The sequence below is a fragment of the Cyrtonyx montezumae genome, unplaced genomic scaffold (genome assembly GCF_038088225.1).
Source record: "Cyrtonyx montezumae isolate F1298 unplaced genomic scaffold, pur_monq_1.0 scaffold_25, whole genome shotgun sequence".
Taxonomy (NCBI): domain Eukaryota; kingdom Metazoa; phylum Chordata; class Aves; order Galliformes; family Odontophoridae; genus Cyrtonyx; species Cyrtonyx montezumae.
Window position 1 is genome coordinate 3,390,969 of NW_027071992.1, and position 23,128 is coordinate 3,414,096.

Consider the following 23,128-nt stretch of genomic DNA (forward strand, 5'->3'; position numbering starts at 1 on the left):
AAACCTAGGGCTGCAAGTCGCCTGAACTAAAAACCAAACAATTTATAAAGATAGGAAAAATTTCTACCATTTCAACTGATGTAACTGTGGTGTAATTCATTCCCAGCTCTTAATAAATTCAGGGAAAACAATGTTAAAGTGATTGCAAAACACTCTATTTTTTTCCTGTCCTAAAAAAAATACCACTCAAATTGAAATAACTGAAAACCATTAGAAAACTTCTGAATCAGACAAAGCAAGAATGATTATTCTTTTATGACAACAGGTAGAAGATGACATTTTCTGAAAAAGAACAGAATACAAGCTTGCAGCATGCCCTCTGATAATGAGGTTACAGTGAGAGTTGTTTTCTCCAGTTCCTTGAGGCTTCTTATTTAACTTGATCTAGACCAACACAGTGCTGTCTGGCTAACATGCAGAAATTACTGCTCCTGTGTAGGCTGCAAATCACCACTAGGTTTCTCCTCTATCCTAATCTCATATCATTTGCAGAGTCCTCTTGGAGGAACGTGACCTTCACATGTTAGAAGTCCTATCAACTTGCAAATCCTGAAATGTATTTTGAAGATGATATTCATGCATCTTCCCAAACTCTCTTAAGTGCGATCCCACTTTGCATTATCTTCCAGCAATACAAGAAATGCATTATTACATCAGACAGCCAATCTCTTTTCTTCCCTCCTCCCCTCAAAATTTACAGCATTTCTTTGTGATTTTCTCCAATAAGTCAATATAAAATCTGTCTAAAAGAAATAAATTTTGTACCTTGAAACTTAGTATCAATAAAATAAATCATCTGATTACCTGCAGATCATTGTACTTTTTCTTTTTTTCCCTAAGAAAATCAGGCATTTACTGAACTATATTAGATGATATTCCTAGCCAATATTCTGTGTAGCAGTAAGATACTGAAACTACTGCAACTTAACTGCTCCAAAAGGTTTGCTGAAAAAGGAAAACGTTTCTTTTTAGTAGGGAAAAAAATTCTCAGTATTAAAGCTCAGTAGTGAGATTAATGGACTAATTCCATCCTAGATACCAGCTTCCATTTTAATACCATTAAAGGATCAGAACATAGACAGACTGATAATGTCATGGATAAAATAATTCGACACATTTACGTTTGTGCTTTAAGGCCAAGTACATAGTCCAGCTTTCCCATAAAACTATTATAGATACAGATTCCCCCTGAGAGGTATTGGAATAAAAAGGAGAATAAGTTAAAAAAAAAATAAAAGGTTGGCTTGCTTATATGACTTCTATCAGCAGTCCATGTTTTCTCAGACATTTTACTACTGTACACGTGATCCTTCTAATCAATGATAAAATCCTTAATAAAGGTTGAGAAACCCAAAATCATCACAGAATCTTAGAATCACCAAGGTTGGGAAAGTTCCATAGGATCACCCAGTCCAACCATCTACCCATCACCAATAGTTCTCACCAAACCACGTCCCTCGACACAACATCCAAACATTCCCTGAACACCTTCAGCATCTGTGACTCCATCACCTTCCTGGGCAGCACATTTCAGCACCTGACCACTCTTTCAAAGTAGCGTTAACGTCCAGCCCGAACTCCCCTGGTGCAGCTTGAAGTCATTCCCTCTCATCCTATCACTAATTACATGAGTGAAGTCTGACCCCCAGCTCACTACAACGTTCCTTCAGGTAGTTATAGGGAGCAATAAGGTCTTCCCTGAGCCTCCTCCAGACTAAACAATCCCAGCTCCTTCAGCCACTCCTCATAATACTTGTGCTCCAGATCCCTCACCAGCTTTGTTGCCCTTCTTTGAACATGCTCCACGGCCTCAATGTCTTTCTTGTGGGGGGGGGGGGGGTCTAAAACTGAGTAACAGTACTGGAGGTGCATCCTCACCAGTGCTAACTACAGGGGGACAATTACTTTCCTGTTCCTACTGGCAACACCGTTTCTGATGCAATCCAGGATGTTACTGGCCTTCTTGTCCACATGGGCACACTGATGCCTTATGTTCACCTCTTCTGCCGCCTCATTCATCCCACTGCTGCACTATTTGTATATCCATTCCTCTCCACTTTTCTGCTTGTCCCCTTTTTTCTAGTACATTCTTACCTATTCCGAGTTGCCATCTCACTCCCAGTGCTTCCCATTTCACAGTAATGCTCCAAACAATGAGAACCTCTGGGGACTGCTTACTTAAATTCACTGTGTATAAAACCAGGACTTGATCTCAACCACCATCACCAACTGATCTATCAAATGTTCTTATTGCATCCTTTGATTGCTTCTGGGAAAATCAGCTCTATTCTGCCCACTGCTCCTTGAATTCTAGTAGTGACACTTATTCCATGTCCTGTACATACAAAGCAAAACCCTTCCTAACAATCTTCTTCCATTTACTAGAAAAAGTATTTCTAATACTTGCACTGACTTTGCATCTTTTCTTTTTCACACTTTCTATTAGAGAGAGAAGCAGCTTAATTTCACATTCCCCTCCCTAAATTATTATTTCATTCACAATACAGGGAGAAACTTACTCAATAATTTGACTTCTCACATCATCAGTTTTTTAAAAACATCTATACAACTCATTCCCACAAATTACAATACAATTAATTCCTTCAATTTCTTGTCTTTTGCTTTCACAACAATGCTTAAAAAATGTCATTTTTACAATTTTCAGGCTCTTCACAAGTGACATCGCTCATCAAGCTAACCAGTATTTTCCCTCCACTCTACCACATGCTCCTCTAAACATCTAGATCACCTTAAGCTGGAAGATGTATCCACCCAACACTCATACTGAATCATGATAGTTTGTTTACTGAAAGTCCTTTGGGTTACATCATCATCATAAAGGGCAATTATACTGTTTGGAAAAGAATTTTTAACCACCTTGCAGTGAAACAAATGAAAACACATTATAAGCATTATATTTGTACAAACATGCATAATAAAACCAGCAGAATTAGACTGGTACCATTACTTAGTCTTTCTAATGTGAAAATTTAATGCAGAGACATTTACCTGGTTTGTTTCTCTATTACCTGAAATAGTACCCAACAAACAAAAACACAAACATAAAAGTTTAAGAGTGCGATAAGAACATGGGATTCAAGAGATGAAATGCATCATGTCCTTACTGCTGCCCTCTGCAGCAGGAAAACAAATAAACTGTGGTAACCAGCCCACAATTATACTTTGCTATGTGCAGAGAGTAATGACAGAAAAGAATGGTCAAGCAATTTCCCTGACATCCAAAGGCAAGAATTTTCTTTGTACTCCGATTAGCTATATTACAGATGTAAGAATTACTTTTATGCTTCTAAAGCATTTTTGTCTCTGGGTTAGAAATGATGTATTTCAGCTCTTGAATAAATGCAAACATTTGAGTGCATACATAACTGAGAACAGAGAGGTAGAATGAGTCTGGAATGCTTCTTACCTGAAATCTTTACTTCAGCACAAAACGTGGGGAGGAAATGAAGGCTGTCTAGCAGCTGTAAAGCATCTAAATTACAAGAATGGCCTAATTTCTACACAGTTACAGTTGTAGCAAAAAGACCACTGAGCCTTCCTCATCTAGCCAAGGATGAGAGGCAGATGAAACACTATCATTCTCAAAAAGAAACAGTTACATATAAAAGATGAATAGTGCCTCATTCCCATATGCAGAGATAGTTCAAGTAGGGAGAGGAAACAAGGACTAGACAACAAGATTATTTTACACAATATACTAGGTATAATCACGAATCCTTCAACACAAATATAGGGTGAAGGAAATTAACTGTAGGATTGTAGTAAGAGATTAAAGAAAAACTTTATAAAGGGAGTTCTCTGCCTATTGAAAAATCCTACAAAGCAGTCAGATTTAAGCTTGATCTTCACATTTTGGATTTTTTTGTTTTTTAAACAGGTAACATACCCATTAAGAACATTAAAAACAATGGGCTGCTATCTTCCGTCTCAATATGAAGCACCTCAGTGGCCCAAACATGCCCATCCAAGTCTTTCTGCACCCTTCATTTTCTGCATTCTTCAGCTTCTAAACCATATCTCATTGCTGTTGCTTTTTCCCTCTTTTAATTAACAGATGGATAACTCTCACAACTATTATGACTCTGTTTTGCTCAATGCTTAGAAAACTAAGGTTATGGATGTTATAAATTTTATTTCCCTTTAAAATGAGTAAAGAACAAATTTCCATAAAAAATGATTCAGCTAAATGGCTTCCAAGTGGTCTTTTTGATAATAAATAAAGAAATCATGCTGATTAAACTTTATGAATGATTTTGACTGTACATAATAAATAATCATCTATACTTATCGAACACAAAGATGATGCATATTACACAAGTGGTTATTTGGCTTGTTTCAATTTTAGGTGCTACTCTGAATCCTACTTGGGCTTCTAAGAATGTTGCATCTTTTCAAATGAACATTTTGCTTTCAGTAGTATGAGATCACCTGCACATAAAAATCAAGCTTCCTGTACTTAGGGAGTTAGTCATCTTATATGCGACAGCAATTTTATGACCTTCTGAGAGCAACTGCTAGCTAGCTAACCTGAGACTAATAATAAGCAAGTATAACTTTTTTTCACCAATTCTCAAAAGTCAAAAACAGGTAAAGTTATTTAAATCAAAACAGCACTACCCAATTCTCACTTCATTCAAATAGCTACCATTAAATTAAGAAAGATAACCTAACATATTAGGTTATTGTTGGTTCTTCATGCCAAGGACCAACAATACTAGATTTTTTTTTTAAACTGAGTATCTAACACTTAGTTCTTTAAAGACCCTTAGGTTTACTTATCCCTTGATGATCTGTATTAACAGTTTCTTGTTTTTGTACTCAAGCTTTCTTGCAAAGCATGTGCTTCACTAACCACTCTATTTGCCTTTTCTCTATGACGAGTGATTGTTCCAAATCTACTCTCTTCTGAAAAAAAATCCATAATCTCTTTTTGGCCTAAAACCAAGCTAGTATTTTCACTAGAAAACCCACTACTTCGGGCCTCTGAAAACACAATACACCCGTTTTGCCTATTTACATATCACAACCTTCCAATTACCTTGGTGCATAATACCCCAGAGGACAGTCAGCCTGTCTTTGGACAGTTAAGGTCCTCATGGATGTGTTTGACAGGTAGGCAGTTTGGATGGGCATGACAATCTGGACTTCAAGACATTGCTCATCTAACAACACTGAAGTATGCAAGCTGACAACTCACTGGTGAGAGGGTATTTCTAAACACACAGCATTCCTCCCTACTAATTCTCTAGAAATCAAAGACAAATCCCTTCTGCTTTCTCTTCCTAAAGCTTCCCCAGCCTGAATTAGATGTAGAGTAGCTAGCAAGCTATCCTGCTCCATTTCCCACTCCTGTTCAGTTTCCCATATTGATATGGATTTTTCTCCTTAAAACACACCAGCCTACATCAGCTTTCCACATCAGTGTTGCATGACCCTCCGGACATAAAAGTACTGGAAGAGACTCATACTTCATATAAAGCTGTAAAATCAAATTTGTAAACTTTCATGATTTGTATTTACATAAAAAACACTTTGGCAGAAAAACAATGCCACATCCATTACAACACTACACAGTTGCTTATAGTATCATTGGAAGTAAAGTACTTTACTAAATGCTTTTGCCTCGTCATCATGTCTTCACACTAGCAGAAAAATGTACTTTCATTTCCTAAATGATACAATTGCGTTAAAAAAAAAAATCGAAGGGGGAGGCAGGGGGGAATCAAATAAAGGAGGAAACAATCGAAGGAATGTGAGCAACAGAGAAGCTTCATCTCAGCTGAAGAAATAGGCACAGACATTCCTCAAACAGCAAGCTGAATAGGCCAAGAGCTTCAAGGACAACTGTCAAAAGGAAGTTTGCTTTCATAAATTAGTCAGCACTTAATTCTATCTCAACGAGACCATGTAGCTGGAAAAGGAGATGAAAGAGGAAAAGGAAGCCAGAATATGCTATTTAAACAAGTTAGACAGAAGCATTCTCTGCATTCTTTTCCTCTGAAACTACCACATATAGGTAGCGCAGTGTACAGTAAGTTTTTCTATTTCCTAGTTGCTGACAAATAGATCCAAGAAGTGATTATGCAATGTAAGAGAGGCGTTTCCCAATACCCAGCCTTTGCACAAACTAAAAACAAATTTGTCAGATTAAGGATGAATGTGGTTTTCCTTCAAATATCTAATTCTGCCCACATGACAACCAGTATCACATAAGCCAACACTCCGATAACCTAATCAGACTGATTGCTAGCAGCATGCACATTTTATGTGACAAGCGAACTGCTATCCTTCATAAATCCTCAAACTAAACTACGAGTCAGCAAGACAGTCTAAAATACTTTAGTACTCAATGTCCATGAGCTCAAAAATCATGTCAACTATCAGGATGGCTTGTTCATCCCTCTTTCATGTTAAAGGGAACACCAGGCTGACAGAAAGACGGGCTTTGCAACACACACTGACAAGATAAAACATGCCTGGTGCTGACTGGATTAGCCCTCACAGCTGAACCACCTGAGATACGTTTGAAGACGTGCTTCATGCTGAAACATGTCAATAAAATCAAGAAGGGGGAAAACTGAGCCAAAGCTTATTGCTACAAGAAGAAATGAATAAGCAAGTCAACAGGGTTCACAGAGTACCCATGCAAACGTCGAAAAACTATTGGACATGTAGAAAAACAAGAATACTGGAGTCTCTCTTTAGCCAGTGTTGTTTCTTTTTTTCAGAAAGTCCAGATTTCAAGACAGTGAAATGTGATTTTCCTTAGCTGACAAAATACAGTTTCAAGATCTGCATATTTAACCAAGGCATAGTAAGAAGACCAAATATAAAACATTACACCGTTTTACACACTGTAAAGGAAACTGCAGTACTCTATACAAAAGTGAAAATCTCAGTGACTTGACAAGTGTATACATTAGGTAGAATACAGAAGGTATGAACTGCAAAAAAAAAACAAAACAAAAAAGCTGACAAATTTTAGCATCTACTGTTTGTTCTTAAACTTTATTTCACTGATTTCAGTTATATACAGGTGAGAACTCATTTAAGTTTCACCATATATAACTACAGGTTCATCATTACCTTCATGACAGACCTAAGCTTTTAGTGGTGTATTAACTGTGGATTAAGCAGCACAATAAATATAGGCATCTTTTCCAGAAATAAAACTTCAGGAAGCAGCAGCTGAACACACTCGGTTGGCAGCAAGAAGCCTCTATCCCAGAGACACTTACTACATTTCTTGTGAAGTACACACTTCACCATTGTATGTTTTACAATACATCTTTTCAAAACCTGCTTGTAGCTACAAGTCTATTGCAAAGCCAGCATTTGACTCCCAGCCCTGTTCCTTATAGTTAACAGAGATTTCCTTCACCCTGGAAATGTTGATGGCTCATTAGTCAAGTATGCCAAAGAACCAACAGTTAAGGGCAAAGAGGGCGACACACAAGAGCAAACAAAAGCAAAGCAACAAAAAATAAACTATAATCATTCAATTTGAATTACTGTAATACTTAACAAGTGCTTCAATCCCAAAAAAAGGACTGCAATGAAATTAGGATTACAAAAACAAGGCTACAATTCAACATAAAATTGTTTTTAACACTCAAACATTTGCATCAGTCTATTCGTGCATGCATGTTAGTACAAGCTAATTTGAAAAGTACGAATAGTATGACAAAAGAAATATCTATCTCTGAGTAGAAGTTGTGCAATGTTGCCTGAAGTCCCTGCTTTGTACTGATGTTTCAGTAGTAAACAGGATAGTAAAACCTTACTGAAGAAGCCTATCCATATGGTAAAACTGCATCTCATCTGTGATTATTATTTCACAGTCTCTCCCACTAGCAAGAGAACCACAAAATAAATCTCAGATGTGTAATAGAGAAATATGGCACTTCCCAATTCTGTGTAACCAAAGATGCATAGAAACAGTAATTCTGAAATGCTCACACAGAATATCAGGTATTTTAAATAAATAATTAAGGTTTTCTTCTCAAAAAAGATGGAATCTGTTCAAAATAAGTATTCTTGCTTTTCCTTTCCTTCTTCTAATCACCATTAAAATAGGCCCTAGTAAGCCTTATAAAAATAAGAGCCAAAAACCTATTTTCAAAAACAAATGTTTCCAATGAATACATTACCATTTCATAATGGTTCCATCATTGAACCATCATTGAACCATCATTTCCATACAGGTCTCTCTAGAAGCATTGCCTCCTACTTATTTCCATGGAAACTATGACAGATAAAGAACACAACACCATGAAAAACTCCTCAGCTATAAAACATTTTTTTTTCAACAGTCAGCACCATTAGCTATGTATTTTTATCAATAATGATCAAGAGCCTGCATGCCTCACTCATAAAAATCTGCACCAGTGGAGGTGACCCAATGCCACTGTCAAAACGGACCACCATTTTTCCACATGGAGGAATTCAGTGACATCTTTGCTCCAAATACACTTCCATGTCAGATACCACATTGGCATAGTGCCCCTCTGCTGCCATCTGTCATATGGCGACAGCCCGTAACACAATACTGGTGAGAAGGTTCAGCCTCTAATGTCATAGCACAAACATCCACCTCAGACATAGTGAGCCAATATAAAAAAATAAAAAATAAAAAAAGCAAAAGGGGCATTACTTCAATGGCAACCACAGCATTTAAGGCAGTATTTTTCCTATGAAAATATTTCCCCTTCCAGAAGTCAAGTATTTTCTGTGGGTAGTAATATCTTTTAAGTTTTTTCACCTGCATACTTGAGACAGAGCAAAAGATTAAGAGAACAGGATGAAAAAACATGTTTTGCTCCATGGTACAATTAAAATTAAGACGATGATTCCTTTCGCATGTTCTGTGATTCAAGCATAACAGAACAGTTACACTGCAGAGAATAACCCTAGCTCCTCTTGCCAGAAAGCTAACAGTTATTTCTCACACATCTTCCCTACCAGCTACTGTAAAAAAAACTTCAGCAATTAAAAGAAAGGTTCGTCATCTTACATGTGAAGACAAGAGAAGATACAAAAGCAACTAAAACATTACATGCACTCTAAACATTTCATTCCTTTTATCTCTTCCAGTACCGCTAGACAGTCACTTACCCGAACCACTCCACTGCCAATTCACAGCACAGGAGTCTGAATCAGCTTCTGAACACGGACCACAGAGTCACCAAGATGCAGCACAGAGTTTATCAAATCATCCACCAAATGGAACTGTGAAAAATAATTAGATAGTGTTTTCAAGATGACAGGTATAAATGGCCTTATAAAAAAAATGTTTCAAATCCACACATTCCTTTTGCTTTAACATCAGAATTAAACACAGAAGACACTGAAGGGGCAATGTGTAAGTTATCAATACAACATCCCACAATTACTCATGAAACTCTGTCAAATCTCCAAGTAATACAAATAATGTGCCAAAACACTAAAAGCTAGTGCTGATTATCATGTCCTAATTTTATACCAGAGAAAACAAAAACATACGAATTGCTAGCAAGCTTGAGTTCAAAACAACTGTTTATTTGTGTGGATGGATTTTAGTGTAATTATCAAGTTAACAAAATGCAACCAAAACCAACATTTAGTTCTACATTCGTTTAGACCTACAGTAGGTGACTTCCTCCTTAAAGACTGCTTTTTGTTTTGCTTTTCTGGCAAAGCTGAAGCATGTTCTCTGAGAGAGAACCTGTACCATCCACACTGTCAAAAGAACTCCCACAGACCTCATGGAGAAATACAACTCCTAGAACAGATAAGTCCTTTAAAATGCAGCAATTAATTTAATTAACCTACCAGACACCTTTCATTTAGCTTAACATGAGATTTTACTGAAAGTCTGCAGCCACAGCTATTGGCAAGACAGTTGCTTACAAGTAGTTGAACCTCTTCTGAGAAGTTTTTTCTGCCTGGAGAGCATTTGTGGAATACTGCCATATACTCTGTATGTTGAGGACACAGTTTTACTATGTGGCCCTGGCTAGTGAGCTGGAATAATGAAGTAAGTCCAAGATGTATATGGAACACACCCATTGCCTCATCTTGATGGCATTTCTTGGGGCCAGTTCAAATAAGGTGACAAAATACAGAAGGAGGACCACAAATTACAGGGGGATGGTTGTGTCATCTGCTTTCAAAGCAGCAAACATATTTCACACCAAAAAAATATCTAATAAATTTAGGTAGGTAATGAAAGCTTTCTCTAAAGGAAGATTTTTTGGGGAGGGGGATATAAAATTCTTACTAACATACAACATTATTTTTATAAAGCATTCAAACAGTCACAAAACTGAGTTTAATAATTCCAAAAATTTCTAAGGTTATATGCAGCAGTCGTGGTCATCAAAACAACTTCTGTGACTTAGAGATTTAGCAATCTCTAAAGCCTCCATTCTAATATAACTGTTTAACAGATGATTGGTGTTTCAGCTTTGCCAAGACATTGCTGTTATGATTTCTGAACGTCTCATAGCCAGTACATCAAGAAACACTGAAGGATGCCAGTGTTCTGTGATTGTATAGTTACTTCCCCTGTTTGCTTGGGGAGAGGGAAGGGAGGGAGAACGTTATTTTCCCTCATGGCAGTGGAACTTTCCTTTGAAATTTTTCTACTGCCTTTCTACCTACAGCCAAATTTTTTACATGACCAAAAATATTAACGTAAGTATCATATTAAATAAAGTTCATATCTGGCCAGCAACTCCCTCCACACACACCCTACCTAGAAACTCTAGTTTTATGATGTATGGATTGAAACAGCTTTCTTGGTTCTTAACTAGAGCAGAATAACTTCCCTCTCCTTTATCTCACCCTATGCACAGAAGGTTAACTTTTCAAGTTCAGCTGCAGATTTAAGTGGCATCCTTAAAGTGGAATGACAAACAAGCTGACTCTTCCAGATGACTTGTCCAGGACTGTGACTGCCTTCATCAAGTACTGAACTCTGCATTATGCTGCAACAGTGCTTCAGTCTGTGACTTACTACATTCCAAGCAGCAATGACACAGTAATTGTAGTGCCATATAAGCAATGAGCAATTGCACTGATCATTACATAAAGGATTATTATCTAGGTGTTATCTAAGGACTGGAACTCTTCCATCTACTTTTCTTTCTCCCTACTGACAAATACAGCTCTGCTACACCAGCTTAAAGACAAAAATCAATTTAACCCCACTGTCAAATGCAATATGTTTCCTGAGACTATTAACCACTTCCTTGTTATTAAGACTAAGATTTAAGTTTTTCTTACTTTAGTAAAGAAATTAACTACTCTGACATACACACCACAAGCACTCAATGCTGAGCTTTTCTCCAAAATTGAAAGTCTAGAAGAAGTAAGAAAATTAGCATTTTTAAAGATATTTGGAAAAAATTATCTTGTTCTGGCACTTCTTGCCTTAATTTTTTATTTGCAACATGATGATTTAGAAATTAACTGTCTACAGTTACCTCTAGCTTTTTCATTACCACATACTTCCATTCATTTCAGAGGAGTTATAAACCAGAACGTCTCACAGCTAGACAGATTTTGCCATGCAATGCGCAAAATCACCCATTTTAGACAACATTTGATAAAGAACAAGTACTTCTGTGGGTGCAAAGCCAAGCACAAGAACAGCCAACTTGGATTTTCCTACCACACTTCAGAAAATCACGCTCCATTTAAAATAAAAGTTGTAAATTAAGAAAATGTCAATGGTTTACAGGCTGTTTTGGCCCAGTTCCGTGACAATTGTTGCGGGGGAGCCATGGACCCACGCTCCAGGAAAGAGAAAAAGGGAGATGGGCCTAGAAACAAAACAGATCTGACAACGATCTGAGGAGGAATACTAATTTACTAAAGATATCAGAAAGCAAAATAACACAATATCATATAATTGGATTTAAAGCTAATAAATCAAATAAAATGAGCAAGAGAGAGTGTCCGATAAACTGAAGGCCTTATGCTAACACTGAAGGCGGTTGGCAGCGAGCACCCACTGCTGAGTCCATCCCAAAGGAATGAGAGCATCTCATGACACATGAACAGTTTTTATCTTTCCCTCTGAGTGGAAATTCGTAAAAATACAAAGCATTGCACAGTCCTCTGGGGAAAGTAGTTCTTCTCTTCTGAGACAGGTATACCCATAACTATTAATGATCCACGGAGCTGGAGCATTAACTCATCATGCACTACATGATGTTATGATGTGGGACACATTCATTCTTCACTCATTCCAGAAATCAGTAAGAGACTACCATCCTTCAAAACGATAACATATAGTTCTGTTATATAGCAATTCACTTTCCTGGAAAGTAAGTGACTGACAGGAGAATGAATCAACTTGCAGATTCTATGCAAGTGTAGGTACTTGCCAACAAGTAGCTCAACAAATTGGTTTTTACACAACCTAAAAATAGAGAAATTTGACACTGGGTATATTCTCTAGATGAATGACTCCACGACAGGAGAGGAAGGAAACCCTCCTAAGCAGCGTATGCTAATGCACTCCGCTCAGCTTCACCACTGGCTGTAATTTCAGGAAGCACAACTCAAGTCCTATCCAAGTACCAAGACTGATACAAGAAAACTTACCATCTTACATATCCATTTTGGATATTCATAGAATCACAGTATCAAATGATTAGGGATCTTAAAACATCTCTTCCGTCTTTTCAGATAGACACACACACTTCCCTATATTTATATATAACAAAAGACAAATGTGAAAATATATATTTAGTTCACTCCTGTGAAACTTTTCTGCCTAACATTAAGAACAACAGATACACAGAAACTAGAGTTCAGTCATTCACGAGCCTCTGATTCTTTCCGGAAGAGTTTAATATCTACAGGAGAGCAGAGGGAAAAAGAACTTCAATTTCAAAAAACTACAAGACTAGCAACTTTCAAATTAGAACAAGTAAACATAATGTATAATATCTATATCAAATATTGTTTTGAGGGGCAAAAGTGTAGAATATGAACATTAAGGTGTGACAATAAAAGATATACATACTCTCAGGTTGAAAGTCATTTCCAATTTACCATGCTCTAGATTGTTACTACCACTACTAGACATACTACCAAAAATGAAGTATATACCTGAAGAAAATACTACAAAATAATCTCAACTGTTTCGTGGTTGTTTAAAAAAGAGTCTGTTGAACTTCCAATTCCTAAACAGACTGTGAATGCATTTAAGATGAATTGTTGTGAATTCTGGCTCGCGACTGGAATAAAGATTGCACCATGTGATCCTTAACTCACAAGATCAACTTTTGGTCTGAGAGAACTTGATAGATTCGCAACAGTTCTTGTTAAGTATGGAAAAGATCAGCATTAGGAACTTATCTTAAGGAAAAAAAAATCTCCACCTCCAGTTAATGCTTAGGTTAATCCTTGTACTACACAACTTGAGAGGAAAAAAGCATCTGCTAGAACACAGCACTCAAAATAATTCAGGATCTGATATATTCTGAGGAGTTTTGTTTCAATCCTTGCACCTTGGGAAAAGAAGTTATTTTCTACTAACAGTATTTTCCTCTGATATGCGACATGGAATACTATCAACAAACAACAAGGAGTTATTTCACAGAATCATACAATGGTTTAAAATTGGAAGGGATCTTAAAGGTCACCCAGTTCAAACTCCCTCGCTACGAGTGGGGGCAATTTTTACTATACCAGGTTGCCCAGGGCCCAATCCAACCTGGCCCTGAACACCCTCAGTGACAAAGTATTCACAGCTTCCGCCTGCGCCAGTGCCTCACCACCCTCAAGTAATGAGCTTCCTCTTATCATCTAATCTAAACCTCTTTTCTCTTAATTTGAAACTATTGCCCATATCTCATCACTATACTCTCTAATAAAAAGTTCCTTCCCATTTTTCCTGTAGGCCCCCTTTAGGTACTGGAAGGCCACAATAAGGTCTCTCCAGAGCTCTCCTCATGGTTGTTCAACACCAGCCTCCCTCAGTCTGTCTTCGTAACAGAGGCACTGATCATCTTCATGGCCTCCTCTGGAAGCACAACAGTTCCACATCCTTCTTATGCTGGAAGCCCAGAGCTAAACACAGTACTCCAGGTGGGATCTCACAAGAGTAGAGTAGAAGGGGAAAAAAAAAATCACCTTTCTTATCCAGCTGGTCATGCTTCTTTTAATGCAGTCCAGGGTACACTTGGGCTTTCTGGGCAGTGAGCACACAATGCTGATTCATGACCAGTTTTTAATTACGTTCAAATTATCCAAAACTTTCAAGTCCTTATCCTCACAGCTACTCTCAATTCACTCATTACCCAGCCTGTATAAATGTCAGGGATTGCCTTGATCCAAGAGCAGAACTATGTTCAGCTTCATGAGGTTCACAAGGTCCACTCCTCAAACCTGTCAGGACTGTATCATTTCTCTCCCATGTGTTGACTGTACCACACAACTTGGCACAAACATGCTGAAGTGGCATGGCATTCAATCTCACTGTGACCAGCAAAAAAGTTAACAGCATTAGTTCCAATGCCAACTTCTGAGGAGCACCATTCATCACTGGTCTCCACTTGGACATTTAGTCATTGACCACAACTCTTTGAATGCAACAATCCAGCCAATTCCTTATCTACTGAGTGGTCTACCTATCAAATCCACATCTCTCCAGTTTAGAGACAAGAATGTCATGCACAACAGCATCTAATGCTACTTGCACAAGACCAAGCAAGTCAGCTGCTTTTCCCTTATCCACCAGTGCTGTAACCTCACCACAGAAGGCCACCAAATCTGTCAGATATTGATTTACCTTTAGTGAAGCTGGATGTCCCCAGTTACCTCTCTGCTCTCCACATGCCACAGCATACTTCCCAGGAGAATCTGCTCTCTGACTTTGCTGGGAAGAGATAAAAATGACTACCTTGTTTTCTCTGGGTCTTCCTATTTCCCTTTTTTAAAAATAAACGTTATGTTCCTCTTTTTCAGACACTAGGAAACTTACTTGACTATCACAACTTCTCAAACGAAATAGACGGTGGCATAGCAACATCATCTGCGAGGTCTCTGAGGACCATCAGAAGCATTTCATCAGGTCCCATGGATTTCTGCCCATGATGTCATTTGCATGACATCCCAGTTGCCAAATTAGAGAAGAACTGATTTGATGGATGAACTACCCACTACTCACTGGGTAAGGAATTGGCTGGATGGTCACACAAGAGTGCTGCCCATGCATGACTGTGTTTTAGTTGGTTTTGTCTTAGCCAAGCTGATGTCCTGTATTCTCTGGCCAAATTTCTGCATATCAGGTCCTTGGGTCCTAGGAAAAGTATCTATAAATATAACCAAGCTCGCATTTTCTTCTTTATCTCTGAGTTTCCAGGGAATTACATGCACCAATAACCTAAATTGCCAAAAGGCTGCCCTTCTGAGGACTGGGGTCTTGATTCTACTTTAAACCCACCCTATATATTTTGAGATGGAGAATTCTACCAGTGTATAAATCACTACAGCCCTGACTTTCTCCAGTCTTGACATCACCAGTAAGTTCTTCCACACTAGTGAGTAACAGGTCCTTCAACACATGTCCCCTGGCAGGGTTTTCTATCACTTGTAATTTTGCAGATTAAAGAGTAGGATGTACAAATAAACTACTGGCACAAGAAATAGTTTTTTAGCTGCTTAGGGATATTTTCAAAACTATCCATTTGATACATTACTACTCCATAGAGTAAGTTACAAACAGAAATGCTTCTATTACAGAAGTAAGTTTTGCTGATACTAGAATTAATAAAAATTAGTTCACACAACTAAGTCATATGTTTCTTGTTTGTCTGAGAAACTCATTGTAAGGAAAAGAAATGTAAACAAACTTTCATCTAAAGGAAAGAATTTTACTTGAGACTATATGAAGAAAACTTTTCCTCCTTAAAATAAAAGGGGAGAAAAACTCACTTCTCTACATCATTGCCACTCTACTCTCCCTAGAGAAGCAGAGCAAGCACATAACTGGAACACGTGACTAAGTGAAAGAATATCTTAAATCAGCAACACGAATTCAAAAGTCAAGTCACACTGAGTTTAACCCAAACTACAGACTGCTACAGAAAACCTAAGCCCTGATTTTCCCTATCCACACCTGCCTTCCATTCAATCCAGAGTTCAAACAACCAATACAGGGAAGACACAAGGAATTACAGCCTCACCTCAAATCCTGGAAAGGTGACAGAGAAATCACTTCTAGTCACACAAATGACCCACAAAGTAGCATTCAGCAGTGCAAAGTCTAGTTTGCAAAGTCTAGTAGAGGCCAGTAATAAGCAGAATGCCACAGGGATCTATACCGAGTACAGTCCTGTTTAACATCTTTATTACAAGATGACGAGGCAGAGTAGATCCTCATTAAATTCATGGACAACACAAATGTGGGGGCAGAGGCTGACTCAACAGAGGGCCATGCAGCCATCCAAAGGGAACTCCACAGGTTAGAGAGGTGGGCTGACAGTAACCTCATGTAATTCAACAAGGAAAAGTGCAGTCTCGCACCTGGGGAGGAGTAAACTCAAATTGGGCTGGAAAGCATATACTAAGGTCAACAAGAGTTGACAAGTTGTCAAGAGTCAGTAACGTGCCCTCGATGTGAAATCAGCACGCTGCATTGTTGGCTGCATTAGGCAAAAGTACTGCCAACAGGTCAAGAGGTGATCCTTCTCCTCTTCTCAGCACTGGAAGGAAGCATCTACAGTGCTGTGTTCAGCTCTGTACCACCTAGTACAGAAGAGACCTGGGTATACTGGAAATAATCTAAAAGAGCATCATCAAGATGATGGAGGAAATGAGCACCTCTCCTGTTAGAGGCTGAGAGAGCTGAGTTCAGCCTGAAGTCTCAAGAGGACTTTACAAGTGTCTCACCTATCTGAAAGGAGGGTGCAAATAAGATGGAGCCAGGCTCTTTGCAACCGTGCCTCGTACTGGGGCAAGAGGCTAGGTGCACAAACTGGAACATAGAAGGCTCCCTCTGAGTACCAGGAATCACTTCTGTACTGTGCAAGTGACAGAGTGCTGGCAAAGGCTGCCTGGAGAGGTTGTGGAGTCTCCTCTTTGGAAATCTTCAAAAGCTGCCTAAACACAAGACTGGGCACCCTGTTCTAGACGTTTCTGCTTGAGCAGGGGTTGGACCCAATAATCTGTGATTATGCAAAACACCATGAGTTAAATCAGTAACTGATGCAAAAAGGACTCTGTAAGATAATGGAGGGAACTCCTTTCTAATAAGACTCATTCGTTTACCTCCAGTACAGGATCTCTGCACATAAAGCAAAGAACCTGCAACAGGAAGAAAAGAGGAAGCATTATGTCTCCTTTAAAGTAAAGATGATAATTATTACTTTTGTTTTTACTGTGAGCATTAAAAAAAAAGCATCAGAAAACATCTACAAGAGATGTTAGTGGCCCACACAGCACATTCAGGTGGTGAAATTCATCACTGTTGGTTAGATTTTACAATTGAGTCTGCCTTGGATTCAGTGTTGGAATCTAACAGTGATCTTAAAAACACTGGAGGAAATTGTTTGAAGGAAAAACAACAACAAAAAAATAGTCAATCATTCCAAATCTCAGTTCTGTAGATACTCCAGGCCACCAGAAGGAGCAAAGTTGTGGTCTGGATAATATCATGCCAGCAGCTGTACATTTAAAGCTCAGAACTGAAAGAAATACCTACAGGACATGGATGTTTTTCACTTAAGACCTTTCTCAGCAATTGCTGTAAATATTTTTGCAACAACACGTTAATTTCTTAACATATAAAATAATGCTTCACATTTATAAAAGGCTTGAGGAAAAGAAACTACACTTCACAGAAGTGACTGTTAGCCCTAACACTAATATATCAAACTATGGTTGTTTTTTTTTATTTTGGTTTGTTTTTTGTTTTAAACTTAAGTTCATCTGAACCACAGAATTGCGGAATCACAGAATTGCAGGGGTTGGATAAACAAAAAGCAAACTCCAAAATTCAAAAGTGACTAATACCAGGAAGTATTTTATTAATAAACATTTCTGGCTAAGAATTTTAGCTTTTCAGTTGGCTTGGAGTAATTATAATACAAAGGTTAAAACAAACTCATAGAAAATTCTGAAATTAATACCAAGTTAAAAAAAACTTAAACCTCTACTTTTTTTTATTTTTAAATACCAAATAGATTTGTAAAAAGAAAAAAAACATGAAAAACACAGCTGGGCCACTGCATCCGTGCCATCTGTCCTATTGCATCAGAAGCTGCCACTCTACAGCAGATAGTACCCACTACTTAAGAGTATGATGCAACACATTTCCATTTTTATAAAGTGAAACAAGTTATGCCACATTAAGTCCTTCTAATAAAACAACTACCAGAGAATGTTTAGCTGTTCAGATGTAAACCAAGTCTAATAGTTCATATGAATGAAATCAGTGTCTCTGCAGAGCACATGAGTTCTAATTCAAGTCAGAAGAAATGCACATCTAACATAAACGCTGATAACATGAAACAGAAAAAACTTCCATAGAATCAATGCCCTTGACAGCCTAAGGAGAAGGGATACTTTCAAAAGGAAGCCACAAGGAAGCATGAAACAAAGCAGAGCAATCAAGATGCCTTTATAAACCAGATCACAGAGCACATTTAAGTCACAAACTACCTTATAAAGTGTAAAATACTCATTAAGATTGTTCAGTTGTTTATAGAGAAAGATACAATAAATAGGAAAAGTTGTATGTACAATGCTGCCAATAACATGTTAGCACACAATTTGGAGTGAACTCCAAAGAAGAAAAATACTCCATAGTTCTACTTACCTATTAGAACTATAAGCGATGAGAACTGAAGTTGTTAAAGCAAAACAGGACAGAAGTAAACCATGGACCTGATGGGACATTTCTTCATGCTACTATTTCTGATGCTTTCTATAATTCAGAAGCCATAGGACAGAGTTATATCCACTGATATATATAGGGAGACGAGTAGAAATGATAGAATGTATCATGCTTCAACAAGAAAGGACCTCCTTTGCCTAAAAGGACTAATATTTGTTTATGAAACACAACATTTATTGATTATAATGAAGAGAAGAGCCACCACGCAGACAGGAATGAAGGCAGAAAAAGACGATAAGTTTTTTCATTCCTGTTACGCTCTCAACAGAATTTCTCATAGCTATTCTAAAGAGGACTGCTGAGACTTGACAAACTAATACATCACAATCAGGGAAGACTGTTGGATTGATAGAATAAATCTGAAAGCACACAAAAGCCTAACTGAGGTGGATCTAAACACAGAGAAGTTTAACTGCAGAAAGTCTTTTTGGGCGTGCATCTTATCTCAGCACATGAACACTTGCTTGGTAACATCATTACCATGGTAAAGTTGAAGACTTCAAGGAGCAAGAGAGAATTCAAAACAGAAACATCAGCATCTCCTTTTTCCATCCAGAAGATTACCAAGACTGCACTCTAAGTCAGATCTGCTAATATTGCATACCTACAAACACAGAAATACACAAATAGAATACAGAAATACTTAAAATTATGGATTCAGCTACAGACAAGCCTTAGATGAAACTACCCCATTATTAAATGTTTGATTTAAATAAACCTATGCCTGCCACAGCTATGAAAATACCTGCTCTCAATTCCCCCCTCCTTCAGGGTGCAATCACAAGGCAGAACAACACTGAGAATACCGAGTAGAAAATTAACCTCAGTGAACTATTTAACTGTATGACTAGTGACAGAATTAAAAAAAAAAAAAACATTCAGAAAGTACTAGCAAAACTGCTTTAAGCATACACACTTCGTTCCTCTGGGTTAGTTTACGAGAGTTACAAAATTAAAGTTTTCAAATTACTTAAAAGGGAGGAAAAATCTACATACAAAATCTCAGTTAGAAACTGAAACAAAGTGACTACCAACCACCATGCGAACAAGGAAGTAACATACAACAAAATGACCTCCTCCACCACAAGTTTGCTGACTTATAAAATCCTACAATATAGAGAATTATTAGTGAATATTTTCACTTCCTGTCTGGAGAACTTGCTGAAATTGCAGACTTGCGTTGCACATGCCTAAATATCCAAAAAAGAAAACACTCTTTCTCCATATCCAACACCCCTACTGATAGCCTTAAAGTTTCCATTTCAATATATAGCACATGTTAATCAAAAGAAAAAGTAAAGGCATAGGGAAATGAATGGTAAAGAAAATACCAAAAGGCTAAGCCAACAATTAATATTTAATACTATTCTCAGTACATAAACATAAGTCCTTTTAACCCCTTCATTTGTGAGGGTCCAGAAACAGATCTGAATAGCATAGCTACTACACTCTGTTTTGCACGAGTGTGATATTTTTATTAATTTGATATATATTGCTTCCTGAACAGATTTAATGTATTTTGGTATTCCAGCATAGAACTGCTCTCATCATGTTTGGCACTTCATGTACAATGTAGCCAGGAAACCACTCCTTACACTACTCAGCCATCTGCAGCAGATGCAAAGGTTTTTAAACAAGCGAGCTGCACTGTTGTAAATATGCAGTATTTCAGTATAAAAGTTATCTTCTGTTAACTAGACTTCCCATCTAACTGCCTGTGGATAAATTCATGCAGCATATAGCAGTTCAATACAAACTAATGAAAAAGAAAAATATATATATATTTCTCATCAGAAGACTGCCAGTTAGTATTCTTTTTTCCTACTCTGTGCAGTCTGTGTGTTAAAGACAAAAACCTGATGTCCTGCTTCACATGCATCCCACGTCAAAAAACATAATTATCAGAACTAGATATAAATCAGATCAGGACAATCAAACAGAGGTCAGAAGAATATAGTGGACTCTAAAAAAAAAATAAAAAAAAAATAAAAAAATAAAAAAAAAAAGACTGAGAACCAGAAATCAGAGATTGGGAACATGAGTGGCAGAACTACACTGAATACCTTGAAGCTAATAACCAGATAAGCTGCCCAGAAAACTACTGCACCAGATCTAAACAGGTTACACAATTCAGTCAGTGGTAAGAGTAATACAAGCGGAAACACATTTACAGAGTACAGTTTGAAAAACAGGAGTGCTTGTGGATGCACATATTCAAACCCCGTTAGGGACTGCTCTTTTTTAAAGAAAAGATTCTACTACAAGCACAAGTATAGATGCATTCCAAAAGATAAAGTGCTACGCAATGAAACCTAGTGCTTAAAGAAACAGAATGTACAAAAGGAGTTCATTTTTTCTTAGAATGCACTGAGTTAAAGAACATTTCTGGTTTTATTCTGCTACCCATCTCAGCAAGCCAGTTTACTTTTTGCTTTTGCATTTGTTTTTATGAAATGCTGTACTGCAAAACAGCACGTTTCTATTTACAATGAAGCTTTAAAAAAAATTCCACTAAAGCACTTTTTTCACTGCTTCAGTAAGGAGCAGCCAGTCTGCTTCAGTAGAAAGAATTAAAAATAAAAAACAGTATCTTCCATATTCAAAGTGCCCTCTCCCTCTAGTTTACACAATAATTACGGTACATACTAGCTCAACTCTACCCAGCAGTGCTATTGTCCTGGACAAATAAAAGAATGCCAGAAATTAATTTTTTCTTCATATTAATTCATTCATACATACAAGCCTCATCCATACCAATTAGTGGTTACAATTCTGATATACAAGAATTACTCTTCTTTGCCTGAACCATGGGAAGTCTCCCATGAGGTTAAGCACTATTTTTCTTGTCCCACATTTAGCTTTACTCTCACAACACACATTTTATTTTTGCCAATTTATAGTCTCCTTTCACTCCTAAAACAGTAATTAAGCATATAAGTGAAGTCATTTTTCTCCTTATGTAGTGCTGTGTTCTTTCATGCCAACAGCCTGATTAAATAAAAAAAAAAAACCTGCAATATTTGTTTTATTTGTTTTATTTTTCATGCATCAGGCATTTTTAAGATTACATAAGCACATATTAAAACAAAATTTAATATATACATGTTCTTAAATGGTTTCCAAAGTATTTTTTGCCTCTTTAGATAGCAAAGAATAACAGTTTACAATTAAAAAATAATTACTTGGAATTTAGACAACTACATGGAAGGACAAGTTCTCTGCAACAAATAAGCTCTGTTGTCAACTTTGATAAATTCAAGAAAAATTTTAAACAATTAATTCTTCCTTCCTATCACAGTTCTAATTACAGCCTCAAAACTGCTACTTAACTTCTTGAAGTCCTGTGCATTCTAGCAGGAGAAAAATAGTTACTTCAGTGGTATCAAAGAAATAATTTAAGATGTAGAGCAAAGCTGTACTGACTTGCTGCTGACATAATTACCCTTTTTTTCCTCAGACTAGAAATAAAGAACTGAGGAAAACAACGTAGGTATTCCAGGAAAATTCTTAACTGCAATTTCAAGTAATCTGAACTGTCCAAGGGGTACTTCTCCCTTCAGTTCTTTCAATTATTAAAAAAGAGTTTATAGAAGTTTCAAGAGAATTAATAATATTCCCATGCTGAGGTCATTCCTCAACAGATATTTCAAATTCAGAAACTGAAATTCAAAACAATTAGTACTTAGCACAAATTGAATATCTTGTAATCTATGAATGAGTAAATACCTAATTGAATTCAGTAGCAACAGGAAGGTAACTACTCCACCTGGGACAGATGGAAGAGAGTGTGTTGTTTCTAGAAGTCTGAGATTCAGTCTGTTGATTTGTAACCACGCTTAATAAAGAAGAAGTAAGAGAGAAGTAAGAATAAGATCTACAAGTAACCATGAGTGGAGATTCATTTCTCTTCCATCATGTAACCCTGTTTTAATTTGCTCCCTTGACAGGCCCTTAATCTTTCCCATGAGTTGTCACAGACTGCTACTGTATGACCAATTCAGTAACACTAGTGTCATGGAAGACTACACGACACTGGAAATCCTGACAATGCCTCTCCTTCCTTTTTACCAGTATGGAACAGGAAAACTCCACAAAAACGTTTGCCTGCTCCACCTTTCTCTAGGAACAGCACCACTGCAAAAAGTGCACAGGAATGCCTCAGTCCTCAGCAGCTCTGCTTTGCTTCAGTGAAGCGAGACAAAAGTGCTGCTTGAA

The 23,128-nt window shown here is 37.4% G+C and overlaps 1 protein-coding gene across 3 annotated transcripts in view; it reads right to left on the reverse strand.

Annotated features, from left to right (window-relative positions):
• ERBIN (erbb2 interacting protein) overlaps positions 1-23,128 on the reverse strand; it is a 107,180-nt gene that overhangs the window by 75,542 nt on the left and 8,510 nt on the right. For 2 of the 3 annotated variants that reach the window (XM_065739768.1, XM_065739767.1), the window contains exon 2: positions 9,136-9,249. The exons of the other annotated variant lie outside the window; for it this stretch is intronic. The gene's annotated coding sequence lies outside the window, so the exon portion shown is untranslated. The remainder of the gene's footprint in view (positions 1-9,135; positions 9,250-23,128) is intronic. 3 annotated transcript variants of the gene reach the window in all.